The sequence below is a fragment of the Gobio gobio genome (assembly GCF_949357685.1).
Source record: "Gobio gobio genome assembly, chromosome: 19".
Classification (NCBI taxonomy): domain Eukaryota; kingdom Metazoa; phylum Chordata; class Actinopteri; order Cypriniformes; family Gobionidae; genus Gobio; species Gobio gobio.
In genome coordinates, this window is record NC_137112.1 from 16807227 (window position 1) to 16831434 (window position 24208).

General features: G+C 40.0%; 1 protein-coding gene across 1 annotated transcript in view; it reads left to right on the forward strand.

Annotated features, from left to right (window-relative positions):
- Positions 1–24208, forward strand: part of LOC307143438 (thimet oligopeptidase-like) — a 317590-nt gene that overhangs the window by 46929 nt on the left and 246453 nt on the right. The gene's annotated exons all lie outside the window — the stretch shown is intronic.

A 24208-nucleotide genomic window follows, 5' to 3' on the forward strand; every position in this document is an offset into this window, starting at 1 on the left:
GCTTTCCGCTGTGTAGGTGGTAATTTTGTTCTGCCGATGTTAGTGTGCGTGACCCGTACCCAATCACCCTCATCTTCCCATCCTGGTTCTGATAAAGAACTGCCCCAAGACCTTTTTGGGAGGCATCTGTGTGGAGTGTGAAGGGGCGGTTGAAATCGGGATAAGCCAGCACTGGGGGTTTGGTCAGCCGGTCCACAAGCTGTTCAAGGATCTGTTGGTGTTGTATTTTCCATTCTACCGGCGTACGGGAGGACTGCTGATTGCATTTTGTTTTTCCTTTTGGCGGTTTGGTCGGAGGGGTGCTGGGCTTCGACTGGAGCAGGTTGTACAGGGGCTTGGCTATACGTGAGAAATCCTACACGTATGTCCGATAATAGCTCAGGAACACAAGCAACTGCCTGACGTCCCCAACTGTCTGTGGCATCTTGTCTTTCAGTGCCCGCACTGCTTCAAGGTCTTTGGGGTCCATTTTTACTCCTTCTGCTGACACCAACCGGCCGACATATCGGACCTCCTTGCGGAAGAGCTCGCATTTCTCCGGCTTCAGCTTTACCCCGTGGTGTTGCAAGGCTTGGAGGACTCTGCGTAACACCTGCACATGCTCATCAAAGGACCTGGAGAAGCACAACACGTCGTCGAGGTAAGGGATGCAACATTCGTCTCTGAGCGTGTCAAGCATACTTTCCATGCTCCTTTGAAAGGCTGCTGGGGCGTTCGATAGCCCAAAGGGTATTCTGACCCACTCGTAGAGCCCCCATGGGGTTATGAATGCGGTCAGGTACCTTGATCCTTCGGCGATAAAACCTTGATGGTAGGCTTTCCCCTGATCGAGGATCGAAAACCAGGCATATCCTCCCAGGGAGTCAGTGAGGTCCTGAATTCTGGGAAGGGGATGACGGTCCGGCACGGTTTTGTTGTTGAGGAGCCGGTAATCGACACACAGGCGTAAGGACCCATCTTTCTTTCTTACACAGATAACAGGAGCTGAATAGGGCGACTGGGACTTCACAATCCATCCTTTAACCAACAGCTCCTGGATGTACTCCTTAACTTCCCTGTAGAGTGGTTTTGGGATGGATGCGTAGGCCCTCTGAACTGGGATGTCATCCTTGGTCCTGATCTCCATCTGTAGGGAGGGGATGCACCCTATGTCGTCGCTGTCACGGGCGAATGCTCCACATTCTTCATAGAGCACTTCCTTTACTGTCTGTTGTTGTTCAGGGTTGAGGTGACTGATGTCAACAGGAGGAAGCCAGGACTCGGGTGGAGAGGTGCTGGGCGAAGCGACAGCCTTAACCTCGACTGATGTCATCTTTCTTGGTGTGGGATCAGCCTGATGTGACGCTGTTGCATCGGTCTCAATCACCTTGATAACATGTTGGATGGTTCCCAGAGAGGTTCTCCTCGGCAGGGTGACCTCTTGCTTCGAGTGATTGGAGATGGGCACCTTAACATAAGGCCGTCGGGTGTTATTGATTTCCAAGAGGCCTTCCCCTACACTCAGCTGCCCTAAGACAACACTTCCCTCCGTCGGTTCGTATAAAACAATGGGATTAGAGACATCAAAGTTTGGGGGTACCCTACACCATACATGGGTTGTCCTGCCAGGGGGAATGATAGTATGGTCTTGGCCCACTCTAATAGTGACTGGATCACAGTATGTCTTAGGAGGTACCTGGATGAAATTCACAATGGCCTCTACCTGGTCCTCCTCTATTCCAAAGGCACTGCGGAGAAGGTTGACAACCGTGGCAACTGCGTCACCCGAGGACTCTTTCCTTCTAATGATCTCCTGGAGTACATTGGCTCCTAGGAGGGGCTGGGCCAGTGGCAGCGGGCTGACTAGGAAAGGAGCCTGTACGGTGAGATTCGGGTCTTCATTCCCTGCCAGATTAACCGTGAGCTCAACCCACCCACTGTAGGGAACAGCATGGCCAGTGACTGCATAGACGCCAAGTTCTTCCTCTAAAAGCTCAGAGAGAGGTCTCAAGATATGGCTAGGAATGTGAGTGTCAGTCCACTGTTGGTCTATTATGCTCACCTGCGAACCTGAATCAAACAGGACTGTAGCTGGGTACCCGCCAATCAAACATTTCAGCAGACTTTTCTTCCCAATTAGGGGTGCTTTGCAGGCGATGTTACTCTGGCTGGTCAGTACATATGGATTTTGCTGTTTGTTTGGCTTGGGGCGTCTTGTTATTTGTTGATTACTTGTTACTTTTTGGGACTGAAGCTGCTCACCGGTCTCTGGGCGTCCCTCCACAAAGACCGAGCCCCGTTTCCCTGCATCCTGACTCGTTGCAGACATCCGACTGCCCTGTGTCCCGCCTCTCCACACACGAAGCAATGGTTACACTCCTGTGCATTCTGTTCGGTACATTTCGGACAACGAGCTGTCCTCCCTCTCACCTGGACTGCAGGTCGTCCCAGTTGTGGTTGGACAGGTCTACTAGAGGTTGGCTGAGAAGGAGAGTAAGACACCTGAGTATTTTCTGCCCGCTGCTCCATCAAAGAAGCCACCATATGTGTCAGTGTCTCTACCTGAGAAGTGAGCTGTTTTATTGTCTGGAGATTTCCATTGTCTGATAGCGCATCCCGTGACTTGTTATTATTGTTAAGATCTCCCGTTTCAACCTTGGCGCTGTGTGCTTGTGTTACCTTTTGTCGGGGCAGTTGGCCTAGTCTGCGCTGGTGCTCGTTCTCATCACTCATTATTTTCATGACCTGACGAAGGATTTCCTCATCTGTGACTTGACTGTTGGAGATTAGAGGCCTCAGTCTCTGTCGGAGGTCAGCATGTTTTGTCCCCAAACCCTGGTAGATAGTATGGAGAAACACCTCCTGGATGGTCTTCGGATCATATGAAATGTCTGCACTAGCCTGTCGGGACTGGAAAAGGATTTTCTGCTTGAGCCCAATCATGCGGTAGAGAAACTGTTGTGGTGATTCTTGGTCTGACTGCCTTGCACACATCAATTCCTGGAACATTTCAGTCGTTGCTTTTTCTCCGAGGTGAGACCTGAGGAAGCCTTTGAGTTCAGATACTGTGATGGAATCTTTGTTTACAAGCATATCTTTAAAAGCCCCTGGCTTGATGATCCTCAACACCCCTCTGACCACCTCTGCTTCAGCAAAGCCTTCTTTCACTCCCTCGTCGATTTGTTTGCTTCAGTAGTACTGGTCTCTCCAAGGTCATCTGTGGCATACAGTGTAACTCCGTCTCACCCTGGTGGAGGTAAGTTGCGAGTGATGGGGCCTCTGTAAATGCACGTCGTCGCAGTTTCTCACCCAGTTCTTCATACGCTTGTCTCAGTTCTTCTAATGACTGTGTTGTTGTGTCGGTATGAGTGTGAGAGTGAGGTTGTGTGTGCATAATTGTGTTGTAAGGGTGAGGATGAGATTGTGATGCAGGGTTTAGGATTGTAGTGGATGGACTGTGACTAGGTGTAACGTGTGTGCTACCATCACTCAATGTACCCAAAGGAAGATTAACAGGAGCAACGCCATTAATGATTCTACTTATCAAATCATTTAAAACCAACAACTGACCCATACCCTCATCCTCAAGTCCAAGTAAGGTGTCAGATTGCATGTAGGAGACTAAATACTCCATGCAGCCTTCTTCATCATTCGCATTCAGCTCTTCTTCATTTTGAATGCTAATTGCAATGTCTTTTGCAACCTGATAGATGTCGTTGCTTGAGAGTCTGAATAGTTGTTTCTTAATGTCCCATACTAATTATTTGCGAGTTGCTGACATGGTGTGTAGTCCTGATGTCCCCTTGTGGTTTGTGAATTCAGTAAGTCAGCGGTGTAATGACCTAGTAAGTGGCGTGTTTGTGTGTGCGTGACAACCTCCCGATCCCAGATAAGATTCCCTGATGCTGGTGTGCGATGGCCACAGGATCAGCGTGTAACCCTCTGGTAAGTAGCGTGCGCTGGCCTCAGGATCAGCAGTGCGGCTCCAAAGCGAGGTTGAGATCCCTTTTCTCTTTGGTCTCCCTCCTCGGACACCTACGGGTTGACTCCTGGCCTGCAGCAGCGTCTTGTCACCTTGGTCGCGTGGTTCTGGTATCTCTGGATCTGCTCCCCTTGGTTGTGATGAGGAGAGATCCCGGACGAGCCCCCACAGTTTGCTACGAGTTTCAAATAGCGAAACTGGAGCAACAAATTATTTTTTTACTGTGGTTCACTATTCTCAGCTGTCCTAGATGATAGCCCTGGAAAACAGGATAATATAATCAGGTAGTGAAAGAATGAACCGCCATCTTCATTTCCATATCTCTGTATGAGAGAAGACGGAAAGCGTCCGTCACCTAGGCAACGCAGTGCAACGCTACCCGCACTTTGGTTCCACTTCTTTGGTTCCCCCCCTACATTAGTATTGAAATACACAATGAAAATTGCAATTTTAATAAAGCCTGACACATTAAAAAAATGGCAGAAAATTGTATATTTTTGGAAATTAGATGTTTATTAAGCCTTGAATCAAAATCAAAAAAAAAAAATTTGTTTATGATATATTTTTTTGTATCACATTTGATACATCAGGCTTTTGGGGAACGTTTTGCTTACAACAGTGTAGACCTTATATACAAAAAATCTATTACTATTCAGGGATAAAGAACCTTATTCCTCTAGTTTTAAATTTAATATGTGCATTTTTAACACAATATATATTTTAATATGGCATTTCAGTCATTATTACCATTAATTGAATCATCCCAATATTGTGTGTGTTTGCATTGTGGTAGCACCATTAATACCTGCAGTATCAAATTTGATACACAATTTCCAACACGATTTACTTGTAATTTAACGATTCAATTATTAAGTAATTATGCATTATTTCAATTCAGAAAGTGTTAAATTAATTATATCAGGCGCAATCCAATATTATTTTTTACCTTAACAACTTGAAATTAGCCTTTATTTTCCTGCCGAAAGCGTCTGTCTTGATCCAATCGCAGTCGCCATTTTGAAAAGCTAAAAAAACACCCCTCTACTGCCTGCAGTACAGTGAAATTCCACAAGATGGCAGAATACACGTACCAAAATAGATACAATAGGTTTTCAAAGAAAGTATTGCTCTCACTGATTCAATATATGTCTTAGAAACTCGTGTATCAAATATGATACGTGCGGTTTTAAAGGGTTAAGAACGCTGCGTGTTATCACATAAACACATATATTATAAACACTAAACTGTGTTACCACATAAGGGTGTATCACATTGGCTTAATCTGTCCACCTTAATTTTATAGGTTTTCCTTTCAAGAGAGAGGTCAGAGGTGATGCTATCATGCTGTAGTCACGTATAAAACATCTATAGAAGTTTGCAAATCCCAGAAATCGATGAAGTTCTTTTACTGTTGAGCAGTGATGGGAATAACGGCGTTATAGATAAACGGCGTTACTAATGGAATTGTTTTTTTCAGTAATGAGTAATCAAACGAATTACTGTTTCTCCCGTTACAACGGCGTTAGCGTTACTGAGAAAAAAAATGCGGCGTTACTATAATTGAGCTCACTGAAGCGGTTTTCATCCGAACAGGCTCTCTGTCAGTCGGACCTGCAACGTTTTTCTTTCTCTTGTTGGTGTGTGTGTGCGGGCGGGCCTGTATGCCATGCGTGTTGGGGGGTGGGTGGGGTTGTACACATAACTGATGATGATTGGTGGATGGGAGACAAGGTTGAGGTTGATAGGTTGAGTACACACACACACACACACACACACACACACACACACACACACACACACACACACACACACACACACCTATGACACACACGCACACGCATATGCATAGTCACACACACCAAGTCCGACGACTTCAAAGGTAGTATGGAAGTATGCGCTACTTTTCCCTCGTTGAGGTGAAAGGTAAAAATGTTTATGTAACATGCAACTTATGCCCAGGAAGAAAGAGTCTCTCCACGTCGGTGGCAAGTAATTCTAATCTAATGAAGCACCTCACATCATCACATGCCGCCACAAAATTAGTGCTTAAAAACCCAGGTGATAACGCTCCACTGCCAAAGGAGTAGTATAGTAATGATAATATTTACACAATATTTACACTATAGTAGGCCTACTGATAATATTTACAATAATGCATTGAATTTGATAGGTGTCTCTAACATTGTCCCACAGCAACATTACAATAGTGTACATTAATGTACAATGTTTTATAATGATAATTCATTCTATTTAGTGTCCAATTCATTCATTTAACATATTTAATATTGGGGCATCCAAGTTTTGAAAAAAAAAAAAAAAGTAACTCAGTAGTTACTTTCCCTGGTAATTAGTTACTTTTATGATGATGTAACTCAGTTACTATTTGTAAGAAGTAACTAGTAGCTATAACTAATTACTTTTTTAAAGTAACCTGCCCAACACTGCTGTTGAGGGCTGAGTAGGGCTGTAACGATTTGACCAAAAATAAAAACCTTGATTAATTGAACATTTTTTTTTTTTGCTTTCCATTTTTTGCCCTCATAAGGTTTTTGAGTAAGTTCCTGATAAGGTTTTTACTGTAAATATTTTCTACTATTAAAAGGTGGAATTTTTTTTTCTAATGAAAAAGTGAATTTAAAATACTTGAAGGAAACAGTTCACTTTCAGCAGTTATTGTCTATGGGGCAGATTTCTGCTTGTTGTACATCAGATACAGATAAATTAACACAGTAGGCCTACATTACATTTATTTGAATGCATTAATGAGAGAGTGATTGTGTGTGTGAATTACTCATACGTCTCTATTCATTATGAAGCTGTGATTTGTACTTACTTCAAAGGTATTAAAATATATGCCTATAACGGTTGAGTATCTAAGCTACTTTAGTGACTTTACTTTAGTCACAGGACAGCGTTGACACAGCGTTTCTGCGCTGCTCTCTGCGCGCAATCTTCACGTAATGTGCAAGCTTCTGTCTGAGTGTTCGTTTGTCACAATATATCAGGCATTAGTTCAACATAATACACATCTGATGGTCTAAAATCGCTTTAATGTTCAAACTGGCAGGCCTTAAAACACATACAAATGACAAAGCTTTGTCAGGACGCAGGTAAAACAGATCTGCCTTCAGGGTGCACGCGTGTTGTCAGAGACGCGACATGGCTCGGCTCTCTGTGTCACAGAAAAAAGCTGAGCACTGAACAGATAAGTTTTCCGTATTGTTGTTTTTGAATAGTTCACAATTGCTTTAAAGGTCCTGTTCTTCGTGATCCCATTGTTCAAACTTTAGTTAGTGTGTAATGTTGCTGCTAGAGCATAAATAATACCTGTAAAATGATAAAGCTCAAAGTTCAATGCCAAGCGAGATATTTTATTTAACAGAAGTTCCCTCTCAAAGCCTACAGCGAACGGCTGGTTAGGACTACATCCTGGTATTTCCTGCTTTAATTACGTCAGTAGAGCAGTAGAACAGACTAACCTCCGCCCACAAGAAAACGCGAAAAAAGGGGGCGTGGTCTTGTTGCTGTCCCACGTGGAGAAGAAGAGGACGTCGCGTGGAGAAAAGGAAGTGCTGCGTTTCAGTGTGTTTGTCGCCATGTCGTCGAGACGCTGTTATTTTCATCCCGGAGTCAAATCACCTTTGTTTGGCTTTCCCAGGGACGCTGTAGAGATTATTAAGCGCGTATATATCTCCCGTTAAGAGGCGTGACCTTTCCACGTGCGCTAAGCTGCTGTCGAATCACAACACAGGAACCGCTGACACAATCAGAACTCGTTACGTGTTTCTGAAGGAGGGACTTCATAGAATAAAGGAAGTCTTCAGTCGTTTGTAGGACAGTGAAAACAGCGGTGTACAGATAAGTAAATTGTGTTAAAAATACAGTTTTTTTTTACACGCGAAACATGAACACATGTTATATTGCACACTGTAAACACAATCAAAGCTTCAAAAAAACACGAAGAACGGGACCTTTAAATGTTCAAACTGGCAAACCTTTAAACGCATTTACTTGACAAACTTTATGAGGACGAAAGTGAAAGCGATCTGGCTTCGGGGGTTGTGCGCGCCGTGTGTGTGTGGCAGCACGTAGGCTATAAGAACGACAATTAACTTACCTGTATAAACTGTGTAAAACATGCAGTTACAATAGTGGTTCTGGGCATCTATAAATAAAGATAACTGCTCATGCATCTCTCTGTGTGCCTGCAAACTGCACTTGATGTGACTGATGGGGCGGAGTCACGTGACTAAAACCGAAATAACCAACATGGGAAAAATACGTTGGTTAAAGGTTCTGAATTTCGGTTTCGATTATTTTTCGATTAATCATACAGCCCTAGGGCTGAGGCCATTCAGTGACTGTTTTCACCTTAGTTGTATCCATTTTCACCCCTTGATGACTTATTTGGTAGCCAAGAAATTATGTTTGTTTGCTATGGAATTTGCATTTCTCTGCCTTGACATAGAGTTGATTATCCAGTAACCGAGAAAGGACCGTTCTTACTTGAGTGATGTGTTCTGCCTCTGATTTGGAATATATCAGAATGTCGTCGATGAATGCAACAACATATTGGTTCAACAGGTCCCGAAAGATCTCATTGATGAAAGATTGAAAAACAGCAGGTGAGTTAGCCAGGCCATACGGTATTACCTGATATTCATAGTGCTCCCTGGTGGTAAGAAAGGCAGTCTTCCATTCATCACCCTCTTTGATCCAGATCAGATTGTAGGCGCTTCGCAGATCAAGCTTGGTGTAGATGGTAGCTTCACGCAGTTGTTCTAAAGCTGAGGGTACTAGTGGAAGGGGATAGCGGAATTTCACTGTTACATTATTTAATCCTCTGTAATCAATACAAGGTCTCAAGCTTCTATCTTTTTTCTTAACGAAGAAAAAGCCGGCAGCGGCTGGTGAAGTGGAAGGTCGAATAAAGCCAGAATTCAGGGCCTCTGTAGGCCTAATATATTCTTCCATGGCTTGACTTTCATTATGGGACAGGGGGTAAACCTTACTCTTGGGAGGCATAGCGTTTGGCAGAAGGTCGATTGCACAATCCCAAGGACAATGAGGTGGTAATTGGGTCACCTTGACTTTGCTGAAGACCTCCATTAAGTCATGGTAGCATGCTGGGATTTAAACTTTCAGGCTTGTTTCAGGGCTTTCTACACTGGTTGTGAGACATGGGAGGGGTTTTGCGGTAAAACAATGATTTATCAGAATCAGAAAGAGCTTTATTGCCAAGTGTGCTTGCACACACAAAGAATTTTGTGGGGGAGCCTGTGGGAAGAAACTGTTCCTGTGCCTAGATGTTCTAGTGGCCAGTGATCAAAGTCGCCGTCCTGATGGTAACAGTTCAAACAGGAGGTGTCCAGGGTGAGTGGAGTCTGTGATGATTTTCCCTGCTCTCTTCCTCACTCTGGAAGAGTACAGGTCCTGGAGGGTTGGCAGGGAGGCACCAATAATCCTTTCTGCAGTCCGGATTGTGTGTTGTAGTCTCCTTATGTCAGATTTGGTAGCTGAACCAAACCAGACAGTGATGGAAGTGCATAAAACAGACTCAATGACAGCCGAGTAGAACTGAATCAGCAGCTCCTGTGGGAGGTTGAACTTCCTCAGCTGACGAAGGAAGTACAGTCTCTGCTGGGCCTTTTTCGCAATGGAGTCAATGTGATTGTCCCACTTCAGGTCCTGAGAGATGGTAGTGCCCAGGAACCTGAATGACTCCACTGCTTCCACAGTGCTGTTCATGATGGTGAGTGGGGGGAGTGCTGGGCTGTTCCTCCTGAAGTCCACTATCATCTCCACCGTTTTGAGCATGTTGAGCTCAAGGTTGTTATAACTGCACCAGACAGCCAGCTGTTCAACCTCCACAGAGGGGTCTTTAGAAGTGCAGTCATTGGTGTACAGGGAGAAGAGCAGTGGGGAGAGAATACACCCCTGGGGTGCGGCAGTGCTGGTAGTGAGAGTCCTGGATGTAAGTTTCCTCAGTCTCACTCGCTGCTGCCAGTCTGTCAGGAAGCTGGTGATCCACTGACAGAATCAGTGAAGTGCAGATCAGAGCGGGTGTGTGGTGTGAGACTGGGCTTTTCAAACCTGTAGTATAATGCCTTCAGATCCTCAGCCAGTTGTTGATTCTCTACAGATCGGGGAGATGGTGACTTGTTTTCATGCAGAAATCAGACCAATGAGTTCGCTCACCATGCCACCAGGAGATGTTTGGGTCGTTAGTGTTCAGCCACGGAAATCCAAAAATGAGGTCATGCTTGGGAGAGTCCATGAGGTACAGAGAAATGGATTCTTGATTAATCAGTCCCACATTGAGAGTTAAAGTTCTTGTTTGATGAGTTATTCCTTCTCCGATGGGTGTATTGCTTTGATCCTGATTGGTGGAGTGCAGGGTTGAACAGCGATGTAATTTTTTTGGGCGAAGTCCTTGTTGATCAAGTTCAAGGCAGCTCCAGAAACTATCAGCGCTGTCAAATTAACAGAGAGATTCTCAGTTCTTAGGGTTACAGGAAGTGTGAAGGACTTATTTCCAAGTAATGCAAAGTGTTCAATGTTTACCCTAGAGACGATTCGGCTCTTCTGTGGACATCCCGAGCTGCGGTGACCTGTCTCGCCACAGTAAAAGCACAGGTGGAGCTGATGACGTCTTGTTCTCTCTTCTTCGGAAAGCCTTGAGAAGCTTAGTTGCATAGGTTCATCACTGACCATGGTCTAGGGCTGGGCACCGAACGGCGATACATTTATGGTGTCGAACGAAAAAATCCGATACTATGAGTATCGAAAAATTATTTATCTTTCGGTGCCAAATTTCGGTTCCAAAAGCCAAACGGCTTTTACACACTTATAAAAGTGGATGCCAAGTCAGCAAAGTGCAAAATTATGCGATAAGTATTGCAACCAAAGGCGCAAAAGGAAAACTTTCTGTGAGACATAAGTTCACAAACAGCGCGAGTGAATCACCGTGTGCGCGCGCTCTCTCTCTCCCTTTCATAATGCTCAAATGGCTTCACATCAGCGCATCGCATCTGCACTAAAATCGAGCTGCACAGTTGACACAGGATTTTCCACTTGCACAATCGAGGAAGTGTTGCATTGTCACGAAAGTTTATCATTTGAATTTATTATGTTTTTTAAGTCTTGCCAGTATTCAAACCGCTCAGCACACACACACACACACACACACACACACACACACACACACACACACACACACACACACACACACACACACACACACACACACACACACACACACACACACACACACACACACACACACACACACACACACACACACGTCTATATTACCAACAGGGGACCATCACTCCACACTGACCAAGAGGGGACCTGTGTTTCTAGTCATTTTGAAGAAACAAAACTTAGATACAAAATTTTGTTTTAAGGTCTTTTTTCATAATATAACTTCAAATAAGCATTTTTATTTTTATTTTTTAAACATGCCAAGAGGGGACCTGACCGATGTCTACCTATCCAACAGGGGACCTCCATAGCCTGCAATGGAGCTGTGTGTGTGAAAGGGAAGAGAGCTGGCAGTCAAGTCTGTCTTCATTATTTAATATATATATATAATTATAATTACATAATGTTCACACAGGCATCAGGGAACACAATGAGCACACAACGGAGAAAAAGCCATGTTGTGGACATTACAGAAAAGAATCTTAAAATTAAGAATTATCTTTAAGAAATTCATTCTCTGTTGTGTCATCATACTTACAGTTTATGATCCGTCCACATCTCTCATTTAAGCTTATTTTCAAGAGCACCAACACTGTAAAAAAAAATCAGGTCTCCAATTGAAAATTTTCTAGTGACCGATCACATCTAAATTTTTTAGTTGGCCAAATTGAATTTCTTGAATTTTAATTTACAGAAAATTTTCAATTGGAGACCTGAATTTTTTTTTTACAGTAAAGGTATTTTAATGTGTGACTTATTTTTAATTAAAACATAGTTTCTGCTCTCTAAAATCCCAAAAAATGTCCTTTGTTTTTGAAATTTTTAGAGTGAGATTTGATTTCTTGCACCAATAAAAAAAAAATATATATATAGGACTGGACAAGCAGAAATTGTTCTTTAAGGTAATAATCACAGGTCATCACTTTATATAGTAAATAATGATAATGTTAAAAACAATGACTCGGTCCCCTGTTAGATAGTAAATCACGACACCAGTGTGTTTGCGTTGTCATTTCTTGCCATCTCAAACACACTGTAGATATTTAGAGTTTTTATAGCAATAACTGAGTTTTAAGAGTTAAATCAAGCAGAAATATTTCTCTAATGTATTAATTGCAGATCCTCTTTGAATAATGATTATGTTAAACACAATGACTCGGTCCCCTGTTAGATAGTAAATCACGACACCAGTGTGTTAGCGTTGTCATTTCTTGCCATAAACACACTGTGGAGATTTAGAGTTTTTATAGCAATAACTGAGTTTTAAGAGTTAAATCAAGCAGAAATATTTCTCTAATTTATTAATTGCAGATCCTCTTTGAATAATGATTATGTTAAACACAATGACTCTGTCCCCTGTTAGATAGTAAATCACGACACCAGTGTGTTTGCGTTGTCATTTCTTGCCATAAACACACTGTGGCGATTTAGAGTTTTTATAGCAATAACTGAGTTTTAAGAGTTAAATCAAGCAGAAATATTTCTCTAATGTATTAATTGCAGATCCTCTTTGAATAATGATTATGTTAAACACAATGACTCGGTCCCCTGTTAGATAGTAAATCATGACACCAGTGTGTTAGCGTTGTCATTTCTTTCCATAAACACACTGTGGAGATTTAGAGTTTTTATAGCAATAACTGCGTGTTAAGAGTTAAATCAAGCAGAAATATTTCTCTAATGTATTAATTGCAGATCATCAGATCAATGATTATGTTAAACACAATGACTTGGTCCCCTGTTAGATAGTAAATCACGACACCAGTGTGTTTGCATTGTCATTTCTTGCCATAAACACACTGTGGAGATTTAGAGTTTTTATAGCAATAACTGAGTTTTAAGAGTTAAATCAAGCAGAAATATTTCTCTAATGTATTAATTGCAGATCATCAGATCAATGATTATGTTAAACACAATGACTCGGTCCCCTGTTAGATAGTAAATCACGACACCAGTGTGTTTGCGTTGTCATTTCTTGCCATAAACACACTGTGGAGATTTAGAGTTTTTATAGCAATAACTGAGTTTTAAGAGTTAAATCAAACAGAAATATTTCTCTAATGTATTAATTGCAGATCCTCTTTGAATAATGATTATGTTAAACACAATGACTCTGTCCCCTGTTAGATAGTAAATCATGACACCAGTGTGTTTGCGTTGTCATTTCTTGCCATAAACACACTGTGGATATTTAGGGCCCTATTTTAACGATCTGAAACGCAAGTGTCAAAGCGCGAACCGCAAGTAACTTTGTGGGCGGGTCTCGGCGCTGTTGCTATTTTCCCGGCGGGATAAATGGCTCTTGCGCCCGGCGCAAATCTAAAATGGGTTGGTCTGAAGTAGCTTCATTATTCATAGGTGTGGTTTGGGCGTAACGTGAATAAACCAATCCGAGCGTCATCCAACATTCCCTTTAAAAGCAGGTGCGCAAGTTCCATTATGGATTGCTATTATTATGGCGTATTTACCAGGCGCACGCCAGGAGCGGTTCACAGCCGAGGAGACTGATGTGCTTGTAAGGGCAGTGAAAGACAGAGAAGTGAAGTTGTAATGTTGTACATTATGGTAAAGGTGATTTCACAGTCTTTTTTTTCAGTCTTTCAGTTTTTTCAGTTTTTCAGTCGATTTTTTTTCCTGGTTCTTGACGGACAAACCAATTTGTCAGATGTCCTTATATACATATATGTCTTGCCACTATTGGGCAAACAGGTTTTATCCTTAATTATTACAATTAGCCTGAATCATTTGTAAGCTAGATTTATGCCTATTTTTTCACATCTTCGTGGCACACCACAATGATTTCCGTCATCTCATGTGTTAATATTTTTTTAGTGTAACAATTTATGATTTGCAAAAATAACTGTTGCATCTGTGTAGATTACATGAGCAAAGTGTATGCGCGTTGTGCACGCTATACATTATGGTCAAGCATGCGCCGTTAAAATAGCATAATGAACAACGCGCAACGCGCCACTGACTTTAGACTAGGTTTTTTCTGGTCAGTGGCGCAATTGTTTAATGGAACAGCAAAATAGCACCAGGGATTGTTTGCGCCGGAACACGCCTCCTTTTTTGCGCTGAACCGCCCAGGGAGCGCAAGTGCATTCACTAGTTTAGCGACGTGCTTCTGTGGAGGGAAAAGCGCGCTTTGCGCGGGTGCAAAATAGGAATGACACATGCGTCGGTGTACAAAGTCAATTGCGCTGGGTGCAAGATAGGGCCCTTAGAGTTTTTATAGCAATAACTGAGTTTTAAGAGTTAAATCAAGCAGAAATATTTCTCTAATTTATTAATTGCAGATCATCTTTGAATAATGATTATGTTAAACACAATGACTCTGTCCCCTGTTAGATAGTAAATCACGACACCAGTGTGTTTGCGTTGTCATTTCTTGCCATAAACACACTGTGGAGATTTAGAGTTTTTATAGCAATAACTGAGTTTTAAGAGTTAAATCAAGCAGAAAAAATGATCTAATGTATTAATTGCAGATCATCTTTGAATAATGATTATGTTAAACACAATGACTCGGTCCCCTGTTAGATAGTAAATCACGACACCAGTGTGTTTGCGTTGTCATTTCTTGCCATCTCAAACACACTGTGGAGATTTAGAGTTTTTATAGCAATATCTGAGTTTTAAGAGTTAAATCAAGCAGAAATATTTCTCTAATGTATTAATTGCAGATCATCAGATCAATGATTATGTTAAACACAATGACTCTGTCTCCTGTTAGATAGTAAATCACGACACCAGTGTGTTTGCGTTGTCATTTCTTGCCATAAACACACTGTGGAGATTTAGAGTTTTTATAGCAATAACTGAGTTTTAAGAGTTAAATTAAGCAGAAATAGTTCTCTAATGTATTAATTGCAGATCCTCTTTGAATAATGATTATGTTAAACACAATGACTCTGTCCCCTGTTAGATAGTAAATCACGACACCAGTGTGTTTGCGTTGTCATTTCTTGCCATAAACACACTGTGGAGATTTAGAGTTTTTATAGCAATAACTGAGTTTTAAGAGTTAAATCAAACAGAAATAGTTCTCTAATGTATTAATTGCAGATCCTCTTTGAATAATGATTATGTTAAACACAATGACTCTGTCCCTTGTTAGATAGTAAATCACGACACCAGTGTGTTTGCGTTGTCATTTCTTGCCATCTCAAACACACTGTAGAGATTTAGAGTTTTTATAGCAATAACTGAGTTTTAAGAGTTAAATCAAGCAAAAAAATTATCTAATGTATTAATTGCAGATCCTCTTTGAATAATGATTATGTTAAACACAACGACTCAGTTCCCTGTTAGATAGTAAATCACGACACCAGTGTGTTTGCGTTGTCATTTCTTGCCATCTCAAACACACTGTGGAGATTTAGAGTTTTTATAGCAATAACTGAGTTTTAAGAGTTAAATCAAGCAGAAATAGTTATCTAATGTATTAATTGCAGATCCTCTTTCAATAATGATTATGTTAAACACAATGACTCTGTCCCCTGTTAGTTAGTAAATCACGACACCAGTGTGTTTGCGTTGTCATTTCTTGCCATCTCAAACACACTGTAGATATTCACTGTATATATTGAGATAACTCAATTATATGGCGACTTGCATTAAAATGTTTATCCGTCTCAATTAAATTATGTGAACTGAATGACTTTTAACATTGACACTTTAGTTGTTTAACCAACTGATGATTTGCAACTCAGCAATCAACACACAACTGAGTTTTGACCTCTAAAATCTTATTATAGTGTATTGTTATGGTAAGTATTGGTGTTTTATGTTTTAAATCAAGCAGAAATCACTCTTTAAGGAAACAATTGCAGGTCACACTTTATACAGTGAACATGATTTCCTTAAATTGACTTGTCCCCTGTTGGATGGTAAAACACAACGCCTGTTTGATTGCTTTGCCATTTCTTGCCATCACAAACACACTGTAGAGATTTTGAAGGTCAGAACTGAATTTTATGGTGACTTGCATGAAAATGTTCATCCGTCTCAATTAAATTATGCAAACTGAACGTCTTTTAACATTGACACTTTAGTTGAAGATTTTCAACTCAACAATCAACACACAACTGAGTTTTGACCTCCAAAATCGTTATACAGTGTATATTAAATTTAATTAAAAAATATACATTTTCTTTACAAAACAAGTTTGACTCTCTACTGCTTATTCATTATTGTTTATGTTACATGGTCCATGTTTACATTACAGTATAAAATTGTTCCTAAGTTTTCCCCTTTTATATAGATGGTAATGACTAAATATCCTTGCACACCGAAATTTTCACACGTAAAAAAAAAAGATCAAGCACGTTTACACACAGCCTCTGAAACTTTCCTTCGTCATAAAAAAAAATCTGATCAGGTTCAGTTTTCTGCATTTTTCGCATCCATAGCAAGCATTTTAAGAGGGGTTTCAAATTTCTGTGTTATTCATTTTTGTGTTAAAATTTTGAACATAAGTTGAACAGTTTAAAAAAGAAAGTGTGAACGTTCAAATTAGCCTTCATAGTTCATAAAGTTTTGCTGGTGTTTGTATCTAATTGAGAAAAGAATGAATGTAAATTGAAAGATGTCGTCATTGAACGCATTTTGTGCCAAAGCAAATAAATGATCCACAGTTTAGCCACATAGGCTGATGTGATCCCTGAGTGAAGAGTTTTGAAAAAGTGATGCACAAAAGTACCCGGATGTTATAAGATATACAAGTATATGAAAACAATGTCTACAATAATATGAAATAAATGTTTTAATAGGTTATGTTTGTTGTTATTTTGTGTTAGCCACTATATAATATGCTGGGATGGTTAGTTGAGCAACAAGTTCACACATCTCAATTTCTGTTCTGTGTCCTTACAAACTTCTGAGCTCGTTCTTTCAAGATCACATAGCAAGACTGGTCTCCACGAAAACACAAGTCCCTTCTTTGCATTCCCAGAATTGCGAAACAGCCATCATTAAGAAATGTGCATTGTGCAATAAAGGAGTACTCCAAGAATAATTATAATATTTATACCAGTAAGTCTCATGCAGGTCACTAGGGTTTACAATATTTTATGCTTTAATACTATCAAAAAAAAATTGTTACGGCCATTTCACACTGAACGCGTCAAAGTGAGGTGAATCGTTGATGAATGGAGGTTTAACACCGAACCCACTCAAACCATCATCGAGGACTTGCTATAATTATATAATAGACAGACATGCCCAACACATGACCAACACATGACCAACACATGACCGACACATGACCAACACAGGACCCTGAAGTGTCTGCAGAGACCGTGATTAGACTCCCCCTGCAACTGCCTCATCGACACAGCATCTCAATAAACCCGTCTCCGGCGTGATGACTCAGATTGTTCGAATATTACAATTAAACAATACTTAAATTGATATGTCATCCTCAATAAACCCGTCTCCAGCGTGTTGCCTCCGATCATTCGAATATTGCACTTTAATAATTATTTATTCAACATCATCCTCAATAAACCCGTCTCCAGCATGTTGCCCCCGGTCCCTCGAATATTCTGATCTATTATGACCTCCGAGCTGTAAAGCTGCCAGAATAATAATAATAATAATAATACGCTGTTTGTTAATTGGCCAGAGGAGAACTGCCCCCCCGACTGAGTCTGGTTTCTCCCAAGGTTTATTTTTCTCCATTAGGTCACCTGATGGGGTTTTGGTTTCCTTGCCACTGTTGCCTCTGGCTTGGCGTGCTCAGTTGGGGACATTATTATTTAGATTAATTTCGATGTTTAGTTGAAAAATTTAAACTAAATTAACCATTTAAACTAAATTACTGATCGAATTATTGATCTAACGCCCACACTGTCACTGTATGATACTTGAAATGTTTCCAGAATGGCTATACAGCTGAATAAAATTATGCTGCATTATTTTCCTGTTTAACACTGTAAAGCTGCTTTGAAACAATCTACATTGTTAAAAGCGCTATATAAATAAAGTTGACTTGACTTGACATGCATTATTTCTAGTGATTTATTTTTTTTTGGAATACTTTATTTTCAGTTTTTCAGTTTACAAAAACAAAACAAAAAACAGAAGAACAAGTAGAAAATAAATAAATAAATAATAAAAATAAATAAATAAATCCCCCCTCCCCCCTCCCCAAAAGGGTGCTCCAATATTCTATATAAAATATGTAATGTAGCAATGCCTTCGAGGTCAGTCACATTCTAACCTCACATTATCCACATAATCCAGGTAGGGTTGCCATATTTTAATGAAGGTCTTGTATCCTTTTCTAAGGCTATATGTTATTTTTTCTAGAGGTACACATCTATTCATTTCTAAATACCACTTAGTTATAGATGGAGGGGAATCAGATTTCCATGTGACAGCAATGCATTTTCTAGCCACTGCCAGAGCTATCTCCAGAAAATGTTTCTGATACTTGTTTAACATCTTATCAATTTTCATGAAGTTCCCCAGCAAACAAAATTCTGGGTCAACCGGTAATGAAATTTGTGTAATCTTAGGGCCCTATCTTGCACCCAGCGCAATTGACTTTGTAGACCGACGCATGTGTCATTCCTATTTTGCACCCGCGCAAAGCGCGCTTTTCCCTCCACAGAAGCACGTCGCTAAACTAGTGAATGAACTTGCGCTCCCTGGGCGGTTCAGCGCAAAAAAGGAGGCGTGTTCCGGCGCAAACAATCCCTGGTGCTATTTTGCTGTTCCATTAAACAATTGCGCCACTGACCAGAGAAAACCTAGTCTAAAGTCAGTGGCGCGTTGCGCGTTGTTCATTATGCTATTTTAAGGGCGCATGCTTGACCATAATGTATAGCGTGCACAACGCGCATACACTTTGCTCATGTAACCTACACAGATGCAACAGTTATTTTTGCAAATCATAAATTGTTACACTAAAAAAATATTAACACATGACATGACGGAAATCATTGTGGTGTGCCACGAAGATGTGAAAAAATAGGCATAAATCTAGCTTACAAATGATTCAGGCTAATTGTAATAAGGATAAGACCTGTTTGCCCAATAGTGGCAAGACATAGGCTACCTATATGTAGCCTATATAAGGACATCTGACAAATTGGTTTGTCCGTCAAGAACCAGGAAAAAAAATCGACTGAAAAACTGAAAAAACTGAAAGACTGAAAAAAAAAAGACTGTGAAATCACCTTTACCATAATGTACAACATTACAACTTCACTTCTCTGTCTTTCACTGCTCTTACAAGCACATAGGTCTCCTCGGCTGTGAACCGCTCCTGGCGTGCGCCTGGTAAATACGCCATAATAATAGCAATCCATAATGGAACTTGCGCACCTGCTTTTAAAGGGAATGTTGGATGACGCTCTGATTGGTTTATTCACGTTACGCCCAAACCACACCTATGAATAATGAAGCTACTTCAGACCAACCCATTTTAGATTTGCGCCGGGCGCAAGAGCCATTTATCCCGCCGGGAAAATAGCAACAGCGCCGAGACCCGCCCACAAAGTTACTTGCGCTTCCCGCTTTGAAACTTGCGTTTCAGATCGTTAAAATAGGGCCCTTAGTCAAGACACTACAAAAGTCAATCCAGAAATCTCTTACTTTTACACACAACCAAGTACAGTGTAGGAAGGAGCCCACCTCTATTGAACAGCGGAAGCATGCATCAGATAGCGCAGATTTGAACTTATGAATCTTCTCCGGAGTTAAATACAATTGATGAAGGAAATTATAATGGATAAGTCTATACCGTGCATTAATAGTGGCAAATAAACTGTCTTTACACAACTCTGACCAAAGCTGGTCTTCAATTGTGATATTTAAGTCTGATTCCCATTTTCCTTTAGACCTATACAAATCAGGTTTAGGACATTCAGATATCAACAAAGAGTACACTCCAGAAATAAGTTTAGATGGTCCACTTTCTTGCATCAATTTCTCCATTTCCGTGAGCTTGGGCAGAGTCATGCTGTTGTTCAAAGTGCTCCTCAAAAAGGATCGCAGTTGAAGATAGCAAAAGAAAGTATTGCTGGGAAGGTTATATTTCCTCCTTAATTGTTCAAAGGACATGAAATGTCCATCTTCATAACAGTCCTCCAATGTGTGAATTCCACTGTGATGCCATGCCTCCAGGATCTTGTTATTTACAGTCATCGGGATAAGCTCGTTTTGATTTAAAGGTGACTTTGGTGACAGTCTTATCTCCTTGCCAATGGTCTTATGTACATCATACCAAAGTTTAATAAGGTGTAACAGAATTGGGTTATCAGTTTTTCTTGATAAAATTCGGTAGTTATATTTGTACACAAATTCGCTAAAGGAGTTATCTTTCAGGGAGTGGAATGCGATATAAACCCAGGATGGAATTGTGTCTTTCTCAGATATAGACCAAAGAAATCTCATTTGGGCAGCAAAATAATATTTTCTAAAATTGGGTAATTGTAGTCCCCCAGACTGATAGTTCCATGTTAATTTCTCCAAAGATATCCTTGGTACCTTGTTGTTCCAAATGAACTGTCTAATATTTTTATTAAGTGTTTTGAAAAAGTTTTGGGGTAATGGAATAGGTAATGATTGAAAAAGATACTGCAATCTTGGTAGGATATTCATTTTAATGCAATTAATTCTCCCGATCAAAGTGATGGGGAGACCAATCCATCTACGCAGATCCTCCTCAATTTTTTTGAGTATTGGACAATAATTCAATCTATAAAGATTTTTTAAGTTATTATCCACAACTATACCAAGATATTTTATTCCAGTTGGGGCCCATTTGAATGCGGATGTACCTTGATACGCATGATAATTAAATGTTGTTAAGGGGATTATTTCACTTTTGTCATAGTTTACTTTGTATCCTGAAACAGTACTATAGGTATCTAATAAATCCTGTAGTCGAGTGAGAGAATGAGAAGGGTCTGTTAAATATAAAAGAACATCGTCAGCAAATAAGTTAACTTTATGGGTTATCTGTCCAACCTTAAAGCCCTTTATATCAGGGTCCCTTCTAATTGCTTCCGCCAAAGGTTCAATGGCTAAGGTAAACAGACTCGGGGACAGCGGGCATCCCTGTCTACTGGACCTATGTAACGAAAATGGGGATGAAATTTGTCCATTAGTAGTAATCTTTGCCTTGGGGTTATAATATAAGGTTCTCACCCAGTTGATAAATATATGTCCAAAACCAAATTGAGTTAATACCTTAAATAAGTAGGGCCATTCCAACCTATCAAAGGCTTTTTCCGCGTCTAGCGCCACCGCTATTGTGCGGTCTGGCCTTTATTTTGCTAAATGAATTATATTGAAAAATCGACTTAAATTATTGGCAGATAGTCGTTTTTGGATGAAGCCGCTCTGATCTGGATTAATTATTTTTGGTAATACCAGGCTAAGCCTATTTGCTAACACTTTAGAGATCAATTTATAATCTGAGTTCAATAATGAAATAGGCCTATAAGAGGCACATTTTAGTGGATCTTTATCTTTTTTTAATATAACTGTAATTATAGCGGTCGTGAAGGATTCGGGAAGCCTATGTGTCTTAGATGAAAGGTTTATTACATCCATAATCAGTGGGGTGAGTAAATCTTTAAATTCCTTATAGAATTCAGGTGGGAAACCATCTTCTCCTGGGGATTTATTAGATTGAAGTGAATTGAGGGCTTTTATTATTTCTACCTGCGTGAAGGGGAGGTCCAAATTTATTTTATCTTCTTCACTAATTTTTTGTAGTTCGATTCTAGATAGAAAATTGTCTATATGGGTCAAATCTTTAGGTAACTCTGACTTGTACAAATTTGAATAAAAGTGTTTAAATGTATCATTAATTTCTGTTGGACTATACGAGATAGATCCTGTTTCAGTTTGAATAGCATTAATATTTCTAGCGTTTTCCTCTGCTTTCAGTTGCCAGGATAATACTTTATGTGCTTTCTCTCCCAATTCATAATACCTCTGTCTAGTTCTTAAAATGGCTCTTTCAATTTTGTAAGTGTCTAATGTGTTGTATTGGAGTTTTTTCTGAACTTGCATTGATATGTGCCAGAAGAACCATTTCTTTGATAATCTTTTTCTAGAAGTAAGATTTCTTTTTCTAATTTGTCAATATCTTCTGTGTGTTGCTTTTTCAGACCTTTTGTAAAGGAGATTATTTGCCCTCTCAGATAGGCTTTCAACGTATCCCATAAAATAAAGCTATCAGGGGAGGAAGCACAGTTTATTTCACAAAACAATTTAATCTGGTTTCTTATGAATGTGCAAAAATCAGTTCTTTGAAGGAGAGTGGGATTAAGGCGCCACCTATATGGTGTTTTGGGTTTATCTGTAAACAAAATGGACAAAGTCAGTGGTGAATGATCTGATAACGTTCTTGATAAATATTCAGAGTCTAATACTCTATGGAATAATTGGGTGGATATTAAGAATAAATCGATTCTAGTATGAGATTTATGAGGGCAAGAATAAAAGGAATAATCCCGGGTCTGAGGGTGCATCCGTCTCCAAATGTCTATTAAATTTAGATCTTTCATAAATGTTTGAGTTGTCTTGGCTGCTTTTGAGTTTGAGATGGCCTTTGTTGATTTGTCCATTATAGGATCTAGGCAAAAGTTGAAGTCCCCTCCTATAAGTATGTTTTGTTGTCCCCCCGCAGCCTTTAGAAACATATTTTGCATGAATAATTCATCATCATAATTAGGTGCATATAAATTTAGGAGTGACCATTGTTCTGAGAATATTCTACAATTAATAAAAACATAGCGTCCTGTGGAGTCAATATCAGTATCAAGTATTTCCAAAGGTGTATTTTTATTTATTAAAATGGCTACTCCTCTGGCTCTTGAATTGAATGAAGATGACACTACCTGCCCCACCCATTCTCTCTTTAATTTTTTATGTTCCTGCGCAGTGAGGTGAGTTTCTTGTAGGAAAACTAAATCTACTTTTAACTTTTTAAGATATGTCAAAACCCTTTTTCTTTTAATCGGCCCATTCAATCCTTTCACATTAAAACTGACAAATTTCAATACTCTATCCATTATGTTCTTTTCTATTTATGAGCTTTATTCGACCTCTCACAATATTACCATAGGCAGAGAAAATATAAGCTTGTAAGCAACAAATAAATGGAGCACCCAAACAAAAAAGAAAACTACCCCAAAAACGAACTATAGAACCCCCTAGTGCCATCCTCAAAAAATGTGGCACACCTCCCTTCATCTATAAAGGTCTTGTATCCGTGAACAACTAATCTATCTTATATCTAAAGTCTTCTGCCCCCCAGGGGCTCTCCGCTATATAATATAGAATATTATATAAAACACTCTAACGTAGAACTGACTATAATAAGGTAACCCTTTGTAAAACCCCGCCCACTGGTCCAATTCTCGGCGTCCAATGGCAGGGAGAAGGTGTTTCTGCGTATCGCTGTCTTTCCTTTTACACAATAAAACAGTTCAATTTAAACACATTCTTTTGTATGTATTTACCTTGTTGTTTCATCTGACTCCATTAAATGAAAATGTGTTAAATGATTTTGTTAACCATTAACTTTAGATTTATACTTTGTCTTTCAATTTAAATCGTTTATCTTATGTTATACTCCGCATTCAAGATTCCAGTAACGGTCTAGAGTTTCGCACCGGCCGGGTTTACGATCTCTGTTACGGACCAGTCAGTCTTGGTCATCTAGGCAGAGGCGACACACTGATATTCTGGACGCCCGTGCAATACGTTGATCATTCCAGAATATTTTTATTCAGTTCCCTTAGATCTGAATTCACTTAATTAATGCAAAACTGTTTCTAATCAGAGGCCATGACCATTATCACAGAATCAAGCGACCAACTTGCTAATTCTGATGATAACTTTCTATAATCATGCCGTGGTTTCCCACGAATACGTTAATTAGAACAATATTGCAATAATCAGGAATTGAGGTTGCCCTATTTAGATTGGTCTAACAATTTACTATTGTTCTAAACGGAAAGACTTGTTTAGCCTATCAACCTCTACAGTCCAAGTATACGTTACCTAGTGCCA